The sequence below is a fragment of the Schistocerca cancellata genome, chromosome 4, assembly GCF_023864275.1.
Source record: "Schistocerca cancellata isolate TAMUIC-IGC-003103 chromosome 4, iqSchCanc2.1, whole genome shotgun sequence".
NCBI lineage: Eukaryota > Metazoa > Arthropoda > Insecta > Orthoptera > Acrididae > Schistocerca > Schistocerca cancellata.
The window spans coordinates 593,104,864-593,119,650 of NC_064629.1; positions in this window are offsets into that span (position 1 = coordinate 593,104,864).

Genomic DNA, 14,787 nt, shown 5'->3' on the forward strand with positions numbered 1-14,787 from the left:
TGTTATCAAAATGCTCGAATCCTCCTTCAGATTCCTCTTCCTGCCTATCTGCAGCACTAGAATAATAAAGCGAGGCTTTTCTAGCTGGACAGATGTCTGTCACCCAAGCTTACTGAAATGACTCTGGGAAGAATATGCTATTCATACAGCTCCCATGGTTGGAAGAGTAATGGCAGCTGAACTTCAGAATTAAGTGCATGCAAAAATTTCAGATTTTCTTCATCTGATGGAGATATATGCAGCACCTACCTCACCAACTTCTCCAGCATAATTTTGTGACCTTCTCCTTATTCTCCTAGAATGTATGAGTTATTATCAGCAGCACTTAGAACTAAAATCAGCTCCTGTTTACCATTCATAATGACACGTTTATTATCTTCAGAGAAGCCCATCAACATTTTGAGCAGGATACACACACTGAAAAAGAGCCATCTATTGATCTGTCTATGTATCATCCAGCGTTTTCTAAGGCATTCACACCAACGCTCATGCAGAGACATATGTTTTAAGATTCGATGTGATTCCAGCGTTTGTAGTGTAGTCGTTTTCGGCACCATTAAGTTCATTTCTTATTTCTTGAAACAGAAAGGTGAATGCATTATGTGTACAGTGCAATGTCACCGCTGCTGCTGGAGTCTCCTAACAAATATAGGAAGCTATTGCTTGGAATTGTCAAACCACTTTGATGCTGAAATTGAATTATTCTCTCATGGTAATTATCAATTTTTAATCTCTTCCGACAGTTATCTGTATATACTATGGATAAATTTGCCGTTAAGGTACAAGCTTGTGATGGTATTACACTCAACACGAATCATACTGACTGGTAGTATATCTACTGGTTTGTTCAGCTCGTGAATTTTAGCGGAATTATGTATTCTCTAGCATTTGAGCACACAAGAAATCTAGTAGTGATACCATTGAGCCTACGTGGCTTAATTTCACTCTCTCTTTCTTTCTGTTTTAAATGTATTAAAATATATATGTAACTCAAAACGTTTTACAGATCGTTTTACACTCCTGGAAATTGAAATAAGAACACCGTGAATTCATTGTCCCAGGAAGGGGAAACTTGATTGACACATTCCTGGGGTCAGATACATCACATGATCACACTGACAGAACCACAGGCACATAGACACAGGCAACAGAGCATGCACAATGTCGGCACTAGTACAGTGTATATCCACCTTTCGCAGCAATGCAGGCTGCTATTCTCCCATGGAGACGATCGTAGAGATGCTGGATGTAGTCCTGTGGATCGGCTTGCCATGCCATTTCCACCAGGCGCCTCAGTTGGACCAGCGTTCGTGCTGGACGTGCAGACCGCATGAGACGACGCTTCATCCAGTCCCAAACATGCTCAATGGGGGACAGATCCGGAGATCTTGCTGGCCAGGGTAATTGACTTACACCTTCTAGAGCACGTTGGGTGGCACGGGATACATGCGGACGTGCATTGTCCTGTTGGAACAGCAAGTTCCCTTGCCGGTCTAGGAATGGTAGAACGATGGGATCGATGACGGTTTGGATGTACCGTGCACTATTCAGTGTCCCCTCGACGATCACCAGTGGTGTACGGCCAGTGTAGGAGATCGCTCCCCACACCATGATGCGGGGTGTTGGCCCTGTGTGCCTCGGTCGTATGCAGTCCTGATTGTGGCGCTCACCTGCACGGCGCCAAACACGCATACGACCATCATTGGCACCAAGGCAGAAGCGACTCTCATCGCTGAAGACGACACGTCTCCATTCGTCCCTCCATTCACGCCTGTCGCGACACCACTGGAGGCGGGCTGCACGATGTTGGGGCGTGAGCTGAAGACGGCCTAACGGTGTGCGGGACCGTAGCCCAGCTTCATGGAGACGGTTGCGAATGGTCCTCGCCGATACCCCAGGAGCAACAGTGTCCCTAATTTGCTGGGAAGTGGCGGTGCGGTCCCCTACGGCACTGCGTAGGATCCTACGGTCTTGGCGTGCATCCGTGCGTCGCTGCGGTCCGGTCCCAGGTCGACGGGCACGTGCACCTTCCGCCGACCACTGGCGACAACATCGATGTACTGTGGAGACCTCACGCCCCACGTGTTGAGCAATTCGGCGGTACGTCCACCCGGCCTCCCGCATGCCCACTATACGCCCTCGCTCAAAGTCCGTCAACTGCACATACGGTTCACGTCCACGCTGTCGCGGCATGCTACCAGTGTTAAAGACTGCGATGGAGCTCCGTATGCCACGGCAAACTGGCTGACACTGACGGCGGCGGTGCACAAATGCTGCGCAGCTAGCGCCATTCGACGGCCAACACCGCGGTTCCTGGTGTGTCCCCTGTGCCGTGCGTGTGATCATTGCTTGTACAGCCCTCTCGCAGTGTCCGGAGCAAGTATGGTGGGTCTGACACACCGGTGTCAATGTGTTCTTTTTTCCATTTCCAGGAGTGTATATGTTCAGCTAAATCATCAAAATCATTGGAGCAAGGAAGCATTACCATACTTTCCCACTTCCTAGACGTGGCTTATTGTTTACCTTGGTGACGTTAGCTGTTCTTATGTTTCTTTACCGAACAATTCAATACTCCACTGCCCCATTACTTAGGTCTGTTGGAGGACAGTAGTTTAGTTTTAATGTAGGTGTATGTCCTTTTCAAGTTATAGTGTATGACATAGCTTCTAAGCCTCAGTTGATGTAGTGAAGTATATACTGCTTGTTTTTATGCAGTCATTAGAACAAACATTAGATATACACTGACCAGCCAGAACATTATGACCTCTGACCCACTGTCGATGTAAACCCTTCCAGGTGATAGCAGCATTACCTGACGCGGAATGACTGTTAGTCAGACACACACATGGTGCATGCAGTATCACAGAGCGTGTGTAGACTGAGGAAGGCGTGCCATCTATCTGAGTTTGACCGAGGGCAGATTGTGATGGCCCAGAGGCTTGACATGAGCATTTCGGAAACTGCACAACTTGTTGGGTGTTCGATGAGTGCTGTGATGAGCGTCTTCAACACGTGGCGAAACGAAGGTGAAACCACACCAAGATATCGTAGGAGTTGGGCAGCCACCCCTCATTGCAGATGCCAGACGTCTTAGGCAGCCGACGACCCATATATGTGCAAGTGTTAACACCAGAACATTGGCAACTGCGACAGAAATGGGTACACGACCATCGGCATTGAACGTTGGCGCAGTGGCACACTTTTGCATGGTCTGCTGAATCCCAATACCTTCTTCATCATGCTGATGGGAGTGCATGAATCCTTTATCTTCCAGGGCAACAGTTCCTTTACTGCTAGATGGAGACAAGCTGGCGACTGCTCCATTATTCTATGGGGAACGTTCACATGGGCATCTGTGGGTCCAGTAGAGCTCGTGCAAGGCATCGTGCTAGTCAAGGAATATCATACACTGCTTGGAGACCACGACACACCATCACGACAATCATGTTTCCCAACAGCAGTTGCATTTTTAAGCAAGATAATGTGCCATGTCACAAGGCCAGGCACACTGGACTCGCATTCGGGAGGACGACGGTTCAATCCCGTCTCCGGCCATCCTGATTTAGGTTTTCCGTGATTTCCCTAAATCGCTTCAGGCAAATGCCGGGATGGTTCCTTTGAAAGGGCACGGCCGATTTCCTTCCCCATCCTTCCCTCCCCCGAGCTTGCGCTCCGTCTCTAATGACCTCGTTGTCGACGGGACGTTAAACACTAGTCTCCTCCTCCTGCTCCACAAGGCCAGGAGTGTGATGGAGTGATTTGAAGAGCACAGTGGCGAATTCGAATTGATGTGCTAGCCCCCCAACTCACCTGATTTGAATCCAATCTAACACATCTGGGGTGTGATTGAATGCGGCACCAGAGCTCATCGCCCCTGTCCCTGTAATTTACGAACATTAGGTGACTTGTGTGTACGGATGTGGTGCCAGCGACCTACAAAGGCCTCATTGCTTCCATGCCATGAATGCGTCACTGCTGTTATCTGTGCCAAAGGTGGACATAACAGCTATTAGGTAAGTGGTCATAATGTTCTGGCTGATCAGTGTAGATGACTGCGAAGATATGAACTGAAGGCTTGGTAGCTTCGAAAATTGAAGAATACCCGATATTTGTGACCAATGGCCTTTGCAGTCTGGTCTCTTCAACCCCCACAAACCCTCCCCACCTGATTTTTGTAGGTAAAGTAATAACACGATTCTTCTCGTGGTTTTGAATCGCCGAATGGATGAAAGCAATGGATCCTATTCCGACTTTTTTAACATACACAACCCAGTGAGTCCCTTATCCTCGCACAACATCTAAGTTGACACTCCTACATTCTTTGGATTTCCACATCGTCTTTTGAAATGTAGCCTGCATAAAAACGCCGTGATATCTTGGTATTTTCACTGTCTGATGAGTTTAAGCAGATCTTTGTTTGTAAGTGGTTTGTCCACAAGCATCACTATGAGCATTCTTTTTAATGAACAGAACAAGTCCTCTTATGTGCGGTTTTGAATATAACCCGTTACCGATAGAAATGGCCTGCATTGTTGTATTATGTCTTCTGGTCTTCTCAAGTTGCTTCTCTACGTTTTCTGCATTTTTTACTACTTGAGTTATGGCAGCATTCCCTCCTGCTAACGAACCAGTGGCCAACAGCCCGGCAAATGCAGAAATTAGTAACGGAATTATTCCGTGAGTTGCCATATTTATTGGCAGAACCTTAGGCATTTCAACATGTATTTTTCTTCCTCCTTTTTGTCTCAAGGCACCATTCGCCTCTACCGTCACTGATTGGATGTAGTTTTTTAAACATCTCGTAGTTTTTTTCTTCTTATTTAGTGTACGGAGGGCTGCATTCGTAACTTGCCTGAAATTTATTCCTGCATCCAATTTAAGTTTGGCCCACATTGACTTACCAGCTGCAAATACAACAGTATGTCTTCCTACAGTAATGTCCTTTCTTCGACCTATCTGTTTGGCTTTATCAACTAATATTCGGTCTACAATGAGAGGATCTTTATTTGTGAGATAAGCAATATTGTGCTCCTTGCATGCATCGTTTAGTTTATTAATTCCCTTATCACCACAACCCAGATGCTTCTTCAGCTTCGTTCGAGGTCCACAGAAGTTCTATCCAGCGATCTGAAGATCAACTGGTAGCTATTCAGAATACCGCCCTCCACCTCTGATAATGTGTAACCTAGCACATACGTCACACTGGTGCGTGGTTTGAGGTCTGCATGTCCTATTACACACGAAATCCTGAATATTCACCCAATGCTGTGCTTTGATGGGAATCCGAACCATTTCATAAATGCCACACTTCCTCGACGTCTTGTGACCCTCTCCATGAGGAACACTTCGGGTTCAGAGCTTTACTGTAATTCATCTGTGTAAAAAATCCCTGCAATATCTTCACCATTGGTGTCGTTTAAGACGTAAGTTCTCGGGTTTGTGCGCTGCACTTCGGAAAGTGTAAATATCTCCGTTGACCATTTTGGTAGGTAAGATTCTAAAAAACACTTTTATATTTCGAAATAGATATAAAATCACTTACGTTGAACTTATGCTTGTGTGAATTCACCATCTTAATACATTTATATTCTGTATTTAGGAGCCCTTTGTCATTGGCATCAATAGATCTCATCTTAATTGTATGATGAGTAGTCTGATTATAGTCATCAATAATTTGTGGTAGAGTGTCTAGCCATTTGTATGATCCTCAGAGATCAAACTGCATCCATATCTGATTTTTGTTCATCCTGTTCAAGAATTCAAGAATACTAGCTTTCAAATGGGAGAATAATGAGTAGTTGTTTATTCCATATCGCTCTATTACGACTCGGAAATGTCTATTGTAAAATTCGCCTTCAAGGCCGGTTTGAAGATTGTCAGGACACCGATTCGTTCCAGGCTGCAGCAGTTGTTCAGAATCCTCCTTACCTTCCTTCTCTGTCTTTACCTCCCCAGGCAGAGAACACACAAATTTTGAATATGTGTGTATGACCGTTAAAATGTACTTGAAATCTTTACTTGATCATGAATATTCGTGCATATCTACGTGATCAGTCTGCCATAAATCATCCAGTCCCTGTATCGTGACATGTCTGTGTGGGAATGTTTTGTGCGCTGCCCTGTGGAGCTCATGAACAAACATCTTCATTATTACTTGATGATATGTCTTTCTCAAAGCTCTGGAAAGATTGGTGTGATTTCGTTCATGTGACCTGTATTCCCTGTGGCAGCTGATGCTGTGAATAGCTGTATCGTTCTATGACTTCGTTTGGGTCATCGTAACCATTACGTAACTTGAGTGGTAGACTGTTCCGTATTTTATGCTTAATTTCAACGCCTTTGCCTGCGCTATGTGCACCTGTTAACGTGGGTTTTATTACATTCTTGTATTTGAAGTTGTTTGAGCCTTTCATTTGTCCTTGTTTTTGACGTTTTAAGTTTTTAAGAAAATTAGCTTTAATAAACCAGGTGTTCTTTCAAATTCCGCATTCCCAACTTGTACTGTATTCTCAGTTAAACCTATAGGGCGATTACCTAATGTATATCGTTTTTCCTGCTGTCCCTGTATGTTCTGTCTAACTTAACAACCCTGTGATGGGTAGTGAAATTGGTAATAGTAAATCCTCCCTCTTCTTCTTGCTGCTCTTCTTCTTTTCTACATTCATCCATAGTGCGTGAGAGTCTTTTCAGACTCTCAGTTACTGGTTTAAACGTTTCGGAGAGAGATTGATCTCGTTGAAATTGCCCTAATTTCAGCAGTCGCAATATCTGTTGAATAGACTTCTGGGCTTCAGTAACTTTACACTTCGTTATAGACATGCTATTGTACACTATGTCACTTTTGTGATGGTATACAACTTATATTTACTCTGAGACTACTGTGATGGGGTGCAACTTCCTTGGATACTGTCTGGATAAACTAAGTACATCCTTTAGTACTGTGTTGACTTCTTCAATTCTGTCATTCAACATCACGCCTTTTCTAGCTACTTCCTCGGTAAGTCTTTCCAGTTTCATTTTCATTTTCCTGTCAATGTCTAGATACATGTTCTTAAAACCTCAGAACAAGTGTACTACACATATGCAAATTTGTCCATAGTCTGCAGTATACTGATACAGCTACGCATTGGTACACTACCTTTTAAGCAGGAACTTCTGGAAGTTTCGTTTGTATCTACCATCAATCAGTTTCCCTATTGTATCAATAACCAGAAAGCTATACTGCTTGTAATATCAGGAACCCCAACATATGTTAACAAATTCATTGAATGTCACCTCAGCTCCTACATGCACTTGGTAAATATGTTTTAAATTTATATTGTCGTATTTGAATGTGATAGTAAGGTTCACATTGTTTCTTACCAACTACTTTGGAATCCTGGAATATGTCTAGCTCAAATAAAAGACATTAGCTTACATACAATGACTGAAAAACAAAAATATGTTCTTATCAGATACTGGTTTTCCACTACATCATCAAATATGAACACACTCTTCGGTTTTATTTTCTCAGGTGGTGGAATATTACTGCTTTTGCTGTAATTCTAGTAGGTTACTCCGTCAATGTCATGCAAAATTTCCTGTAATAGTTGACATTTGGGTTGAAATAGGGTTGCTGAAAGTACGTGTACATCCTCAAAGTCAATCCCCTCAGAATACATTAAAAGTGATAACAAGATTAGCCCTCCTGCAATCCAACAATCGAAGCATGTGTATTATTAGGGAGTAGTTAACCATTCCTCCTTCTTCTTCTCCTGGTTTCCCATATCACTGCAGGACCAGTCATGCTCATGTTGGCAACTGTTTTGTAACTGTGAGATACAGCGGATTTTATAGAGAAATAAATATCTCATGAATAGCTCTTAAAGCTTCTCTTCAATTTATGAACACTTACATATAGCTGAGTATATAAACAAAATAAAATAATATCGTAGTTTTGAGTCTACATCTAGCAAAAGAGATTAGTGCTTTTGCACCTCCATCAACGTGCAGCATGAACCATGGAATTAGGATATGGATTGCACTTTTATTTCACTCACTTAGGCTATGGTTTCTTCTGATGGGTGGAGAGTTTGGTGAGCTATCTCCAGCAGATTAGTCGACAATGACTCATAGAACCGGTGGACATATGGCCACCACAATATTCAACACTCTAGCTGATGCTGTATTGCATAACTGGTATACATTAATTCTTAAAAGTCTGCTCCTGTAGATGTATGCACTCTCTGTTGTTAAATATTTTAGCTATTCAAGGGAATTTCCCTGCAGAGGTTGTATGATAATCCATTATTACCGATGGAGAGTGAACGTTTCCATGGAACAAGCCTAAAATCTGCATTGACACATCACATAGACGACAACATTCACCAATAGATAATATTACTTTGATGTCACCAAACCGAGCGTTTTCAAATATTACCACTGGATAAAACTCGTGATTCGATATCTTACCGACACTGACACGCTTACAACCACTGATGTATAAACTGTAGGTTTGACTGAACAACATTATTTCCACATCAGATGGCTGCTGCTGCAATGACTTCAGCTTGGCTACAAAGAAATGAATTATTACCAGCACCATCATGGCTCATGGCAGGGAGTGTTGATATGCATCTCGACATCTTTATCCTTAGACAGTTCTCTCATAAGTGTGTGAACTATTTATCGATTACTGTGAATATATGCTATTTGCGACCTTTTTTAATGTATGCACGGATCTCCACTGCCAGTTCATCATCACCATCAGAATGAATAAGGTTATTATTATCATTGATACCAAGTGCAGAGTGATGGCGATCGTTGTTCTCTTATACAGTATAGTCATAGATATTCTGGAGCTAATTAACCATGCCTCTGCATGAGTGGATACAATACATTACAAGACAGGAAAGTATTCTAGGCAGCTTTTGTTCGCTGTGAAATGGTGTGCTGAAGTCGCAGCTGCAGCTGCTGCCCCAGCACCTCAGAATCAAAGACAATACATTCATACAGTGTACAGTGCACGCTCTCTGCTCAGTGCTGCACATCTAAAGTTGCTGTTATTATTATTACATCTTCACAAGCATGGCATTGTATGTCTAACATTGGTCATATCTATCAGTGAACACATCCTATATTAGTGTGTTCATTAGCAAGACCTTCCAGGCAGTTCAACTGTCGGCTTTTTATGAACTTATCAATTCAAGACATAAAGTCTGTAAATGATCATAATTATTGTGGCACTTTATTTGTAAAGGTCCACTTTGATTTCACAGATTTGTTACTAGGTACCTACACGTATAGATTTTGACGTTAATACCTACATCAGAATATTTTATGATCTGAAGAAGGCAGTAGCTGAAACCAGTTATAGTGAATTGTAAAATTTGTGTGAACAAGACAGACCTTTACAAATAAAGTCCTTACAAACTGTTAGTGTGTGTGCTGTTATTGAATGACTCGCTTGAAAAAACATAATTGTAGGATATTTCCTGGCCCAGTAGAACCTCTGTTAGCACTGTAATAGTAACATGAACACAAAGTATAACAACATATAAGCATAATAATAATTATAGATGGATGCATATTTACTGCAAGTGGAGCGAGATTCCACCCAGGTAACGCACTGCTATTATTTTGTCACTACCACGTCTTGTGTGATGGAAGACTAGATCGAAATTTTAAAAATCTTATTTACTCAATGCAAGTATCCCATCAATGGAACACATGAGATCTAGATGTATGTACAGGCAGCAAAGAATCACGCCAGTGTTATACATTTTAAAAACATGACAACATATCAAGTTTTTCTCATGATGTCACAGTTGCAGGCTTTACCAGCTCACAGCTTCTCTACAATATAGCAGCAGTAAAACTGCACTATATGCAAATTATTTCTGCAGTGAATGGGGGCACGGGAGTACAAAGTCACTGGGGGTGAGGGGAGGGAGCACTGATATTGGGGGGGGGGGGAGCTTCACAGGGCAATGACGTGATGTTGTCAGAATTCCATGAGCGATAACATAATGACTTTGGCCAAATGCAATGATCTCAGAATTCCAGGGACGATAAAGTCATGGCCTTGATGCACGTGGAAGGATGTGATGACATCAGATTTCCAGGAATGACTTCGAAGTCAGAGTCAAGATTATCTAGTTCTCTCACTGACCCTCTGCAGAGGACAATACAGGTGCAAGCAAAAGTGGTTCAGATCACACTGTTCAATTCACATTGTTTAACAGAGTGTGCTACAGCAGACGATTCATATGTATTCCCATGTTGATTCAACGGCATTGTCAGCTAATTCTGCAGTGGGCACAGGATCATCAAGATTGGACTGTGGATGAAAAGTATCACCAGGTTGGATGACTGTTTCTTGTTATACCACGTCGATGATCGTGTCCAGATAGGCCATCTTCAGGCTAACAGCTGCTCGAAAAATGTGGCACACCACAGATGAAGGCCTATGTGGTCCGTATTACACTCTGAAAGACATTCACCTTGACTTCTATGGGACATGTGGTAGTAATTTAAGGCACCATGAAAGCTGTGGATTAGGTGAACATTATTGCAGACTACCTGCAAGCCTTCATGGTTGTTGTCTTCTCAAACGGCGTTGGCATCTTCCGTTTCACTAGGCCAGGGCTGTACAGGGGGAGCGAATAAAACTAACCAATGGATACGATTGGACATGAATGTGTGCATATAACCTCAGTATGCATATAACTTACAGTTATTTCGAACAGGATGGAGCAACTGCCTAGACACCTGGCTGAACCTTGGAGCACATTTACACAATCTTCACGCCTGACAGAGTTGTTAGCAGAGTTCAGTCTGGTCGTGGCCCTAGCTGGCCACCCAACTCACTTGATCTGCAGTGAGCGATTACTTTGTGTGGGAGCCCTCAAGTATAAGGTGTATCACAACAACCTTCATAGTCTTCAAGAACTGCAGAAGAACATTGCAGATGAGACTGCAGAATTTCTAGCAGTCCAGCTTCAATCTGCCTTCAGCAACTTGCTGACTGGGGCCCAAAAGTGCCAAGAGTTGAATGGTGGTCACATTCTGCACCTGCTATAGTCAGGTTAGTATTGTATTTTCTTACCTACGGTGCATCTCTTTGTACCTAGAAACTCTCTTCTCTGGACCTCTTTTATTTGCCCCTCCCTATACTACAGTTGTTTGAAGAGTGTGATAGTGAACTCACATTGATAACTTAGCTACCAAATTCACCTCAGCTGAACTCAATACAAAAAAATCTGGTACGGTATGCGGTCCCAGCTCCGCGTCCACACACTACTAGCCTATAACGCTCGGTAATTATGTTACTTGTTAGTAGATGTCTGATGATACATACATCCAGAAACCTACCAAGGACTTGTCGAATCAATGTCACGCCGAATCATTGCTTTATTGCGTTCCAAAAGTGCACCAACACTAATAATAAGGTGGCCATCATGTTTTGGCTCATCTGTGTATGTGGCATACTTAATAAGTGAATGAGGGAGGGAAAGGTGCAGTGGAAACGGCTAGACGTGGCACCAGTTTATATTACTTTCTTTCTTCCTTTTTTTTCCTAAGGGACACAATCCTCAGGTTCTGTAGCTGGCGATCTATTTTCTTGCATGTAACTGACCTATAAAATGTAAAAAATATCCCTCAACAAAAACAAAACATGGTAATTTTCCAACAGTAGATGGGGAAATATTTTGGTGGGAAAGAAAAGAGAGTCATTTCTGATGATAGATACGATAAATCTGTCGGAAACATAGAAAAAAAAGTACTCCTTCTTCAGGCCACAAGTGGCACATCGGGACCATCCGACCGCCGTGTCATCCTCAATGAGGATGTGGATAGGAGGGGCGTGTGGTCAGCACACCGCTCTCCCGGTCGTTACGATGGTTTTCTGTGACGGGAGCCGCTACTATTCAGTCGAGTAGCTCCTCAATTGGCATCACGAGGCTGAGTGCACCCCTAAAAATGGCAACAGCGCATGGCGGCCCAGATGGTCACCCATTCAAATGCCGGCCACATACGACAGCACTTTACTTCGGCAATCTGACGGGAACTGGTGTATCTACTGCGGCAAGGTCATTGCCTTCGGCAACATAGGAATGAAGTAATATTAATTTCTGCTGTTAGCCTATTGAGGGCAGATGTCTTAGGTATGGAGCTTGAGAGTGCTCCACAAAATAGGAAGAATCAACTTCTTATCGCAATTTCTACGCTATCGATAAAAATAAATGATGGCAAAATAGAGAAATAAAAGACCTTGTATCAGCTGACCAACGGAAATGTAAAGAAGGAAACTGAAGGACTGATTTGTGGCTGCACAGCAAAAAACCATCAGAACCAATGCCATCATAGCCAGAATAGAGAAATCAGCAGTGGACCCAAAGTGCAGACTCTCCAAAGAAGCTGACAATATAATTGACCATGTCTTGCACTGTTTCTAAACGATCACACAGATTGATTACAAATAGAGACACAGTGATGTGGCACAAATGATCTACAGGAACGTATGTCAAAATTACAGTTTGGGGTCGTAAGAACTGGTGGGACAAAAAGCCAGAAAAAGTTGTCGAAAACGAATGTACCAAATTACTGAGGATCCTCCGACTTCAGACAGATCTAATGCTACAACACAATTTTGGAGAAAAATGAAGCATGGATCATCGTTATTGCCATTCCCAGAGATAGCAGCTTCGAGGAGAAACAACTTGAAAAACTTACTAGCACAAAGACTTGAAAACTGAACCACAGCAACTGTGGTGTAAACCAGTGAAATTGGTTCCAGTGGTGCTTGGCACAGTGCGAACAGTGCCAAAAACACTTAAAAACGATTGGAATAGATAAAAATATCCAACTGTGAACGATAAAAAGCCACTTTACTGGCTGCTGCAGGAATCATATCCTGATACATCACGCAGTCCTAGACTCTCAGAAAGTGTCCGACGAGTGAAAAAGAACAAAATTCAGCATATTCAACTTTTTTCTGTGTTTGCCACTATAAATAATAATAACAATTATAATAATAATGAACTGTGAACTAGAAACAACAGCAAACTGTTGGATTTAACCCGACGTCGAAAAATTATTTATTGCATTAAAACATTCTATTTCCACTTTAGACAAGATTGTGTATTGTAATCAGAGTAGTACCCCATGTGCCTTATCCATATTCAAAACCATTAAAATGATACCTTCGTAATATATCGTGAGGCATCGTACAGAAAATATGGCAGTATAGAGGAGTCGAGTCAGAAAGCTTGCTGTTGCTGATAAAGGTAACTGCAGCTTTTCGTGGTGTGCCCCTTAGTTACCGCTGTAGGATACGAGGTGCACACCATGTCGATGTGCTGCCGCTCGGCACTTTCGGTTTCACAAAGGATGCCTATGTCGACAAAAGAGGACAGGCGAAAGCGCTCTCTCTCGCGCGAATGAGTTTGTTCTATTTTGTGAACAGCCAGGAAATATGTGCCAACCAATTACAGTATAGCTTTACACGTCCAAAAAACTTTGTAGACTGTTAGAGATATAATTCCTTTATAAATATTGTGAATGACTGTTTGTGGAAACAAGCATATATACAGAGTGGTCCATTGATCGTGACAGGTCCAAATATCTCACGAAATAAGCGTCAAACTAAAAAACTACAAAGAACGAAACTTGTCTAGCTTGAAGGCGAAAACCAGATGGCGCTATGGTTGGCCCGCTATATGGCGCTGCCATAGGTCAAACTGATATGAACTGCGTTTTGTTTTTTAAATAGAAACCCCCATTTTTATTACATATTCGTGTAGTACGTAAAGAAATATGAATGTTTTAGTTGGACCACTTTTTTCGCTTTGTGATAGATGGCGCTGTAACAGTCACAAACATATGGCTCACAATTTTAGACGAACGGTTGGTAACAGGTAGGTTTTTTTAGTTAAAATACAGAACGTAGGTACGTTTGAACATTTTATTTCAGTACCTTTGTGAACTAACCATTTCTGAGAACGCATGCTGTTACAGCGTGATTACCTGTAAATACCACATTAATGCAATAAAAGCTCAAAATGATGTCTGTCAACCTCAATGCATTTGGCAATACGTGTAACGACATTCCTCTCAACAGCGAGTAGTTCGCCATTCGTAATGTTCGCACATGCATTGACAATGCGCTGACGCATGTTGTCAGGCGTTGTCGCTGGATCACGATAGCAAATATCCTTCAACTTCCCCGCCCCCCTCCCCCCCACAGAAAGAAATCCGGGAACTTCAGATCCGGTGAACGTGCGGGCCATACTATGGTGCTTCGACGACCAATCCACCTGTCATGAAATATGCTATTCAATACCGCTTCAACCGCACGCGAGCTATGTGCCGGACATCCATCATGTTAGAAGTACATCGCCATTCTGTCATGCAGTGAAACATCTTGCAGTAACATCGGTAGAACATTATGTAGAAATCAGCATACATTGCACCATTCAGATTGCCATCGATAAAATGGGGGCCAATTATCCTTCCTCCCACAATGCCACACCATACATTAACCCGCCAAGGTCGCTGATGTTCCACTTGTCGCAGCCATCGTGGATTTTCCGTTGCCCAATAGTGCATATTATGCCGGTTTACGTTACCGCTGTTGGTGAATGACGCTTCGTCGCTAAACAGAACGCGTGCAAAAAATCTGTCATCGTCCCGTTATTTCTCTTGTGCTCAGTGGCAGAACTGTACACTACGTTCAAAGTCGTCGCCATACAATTTATGGTGCATAGAAATATGGTACGGGTGCACTCGATGTTGATGTAGCATTCT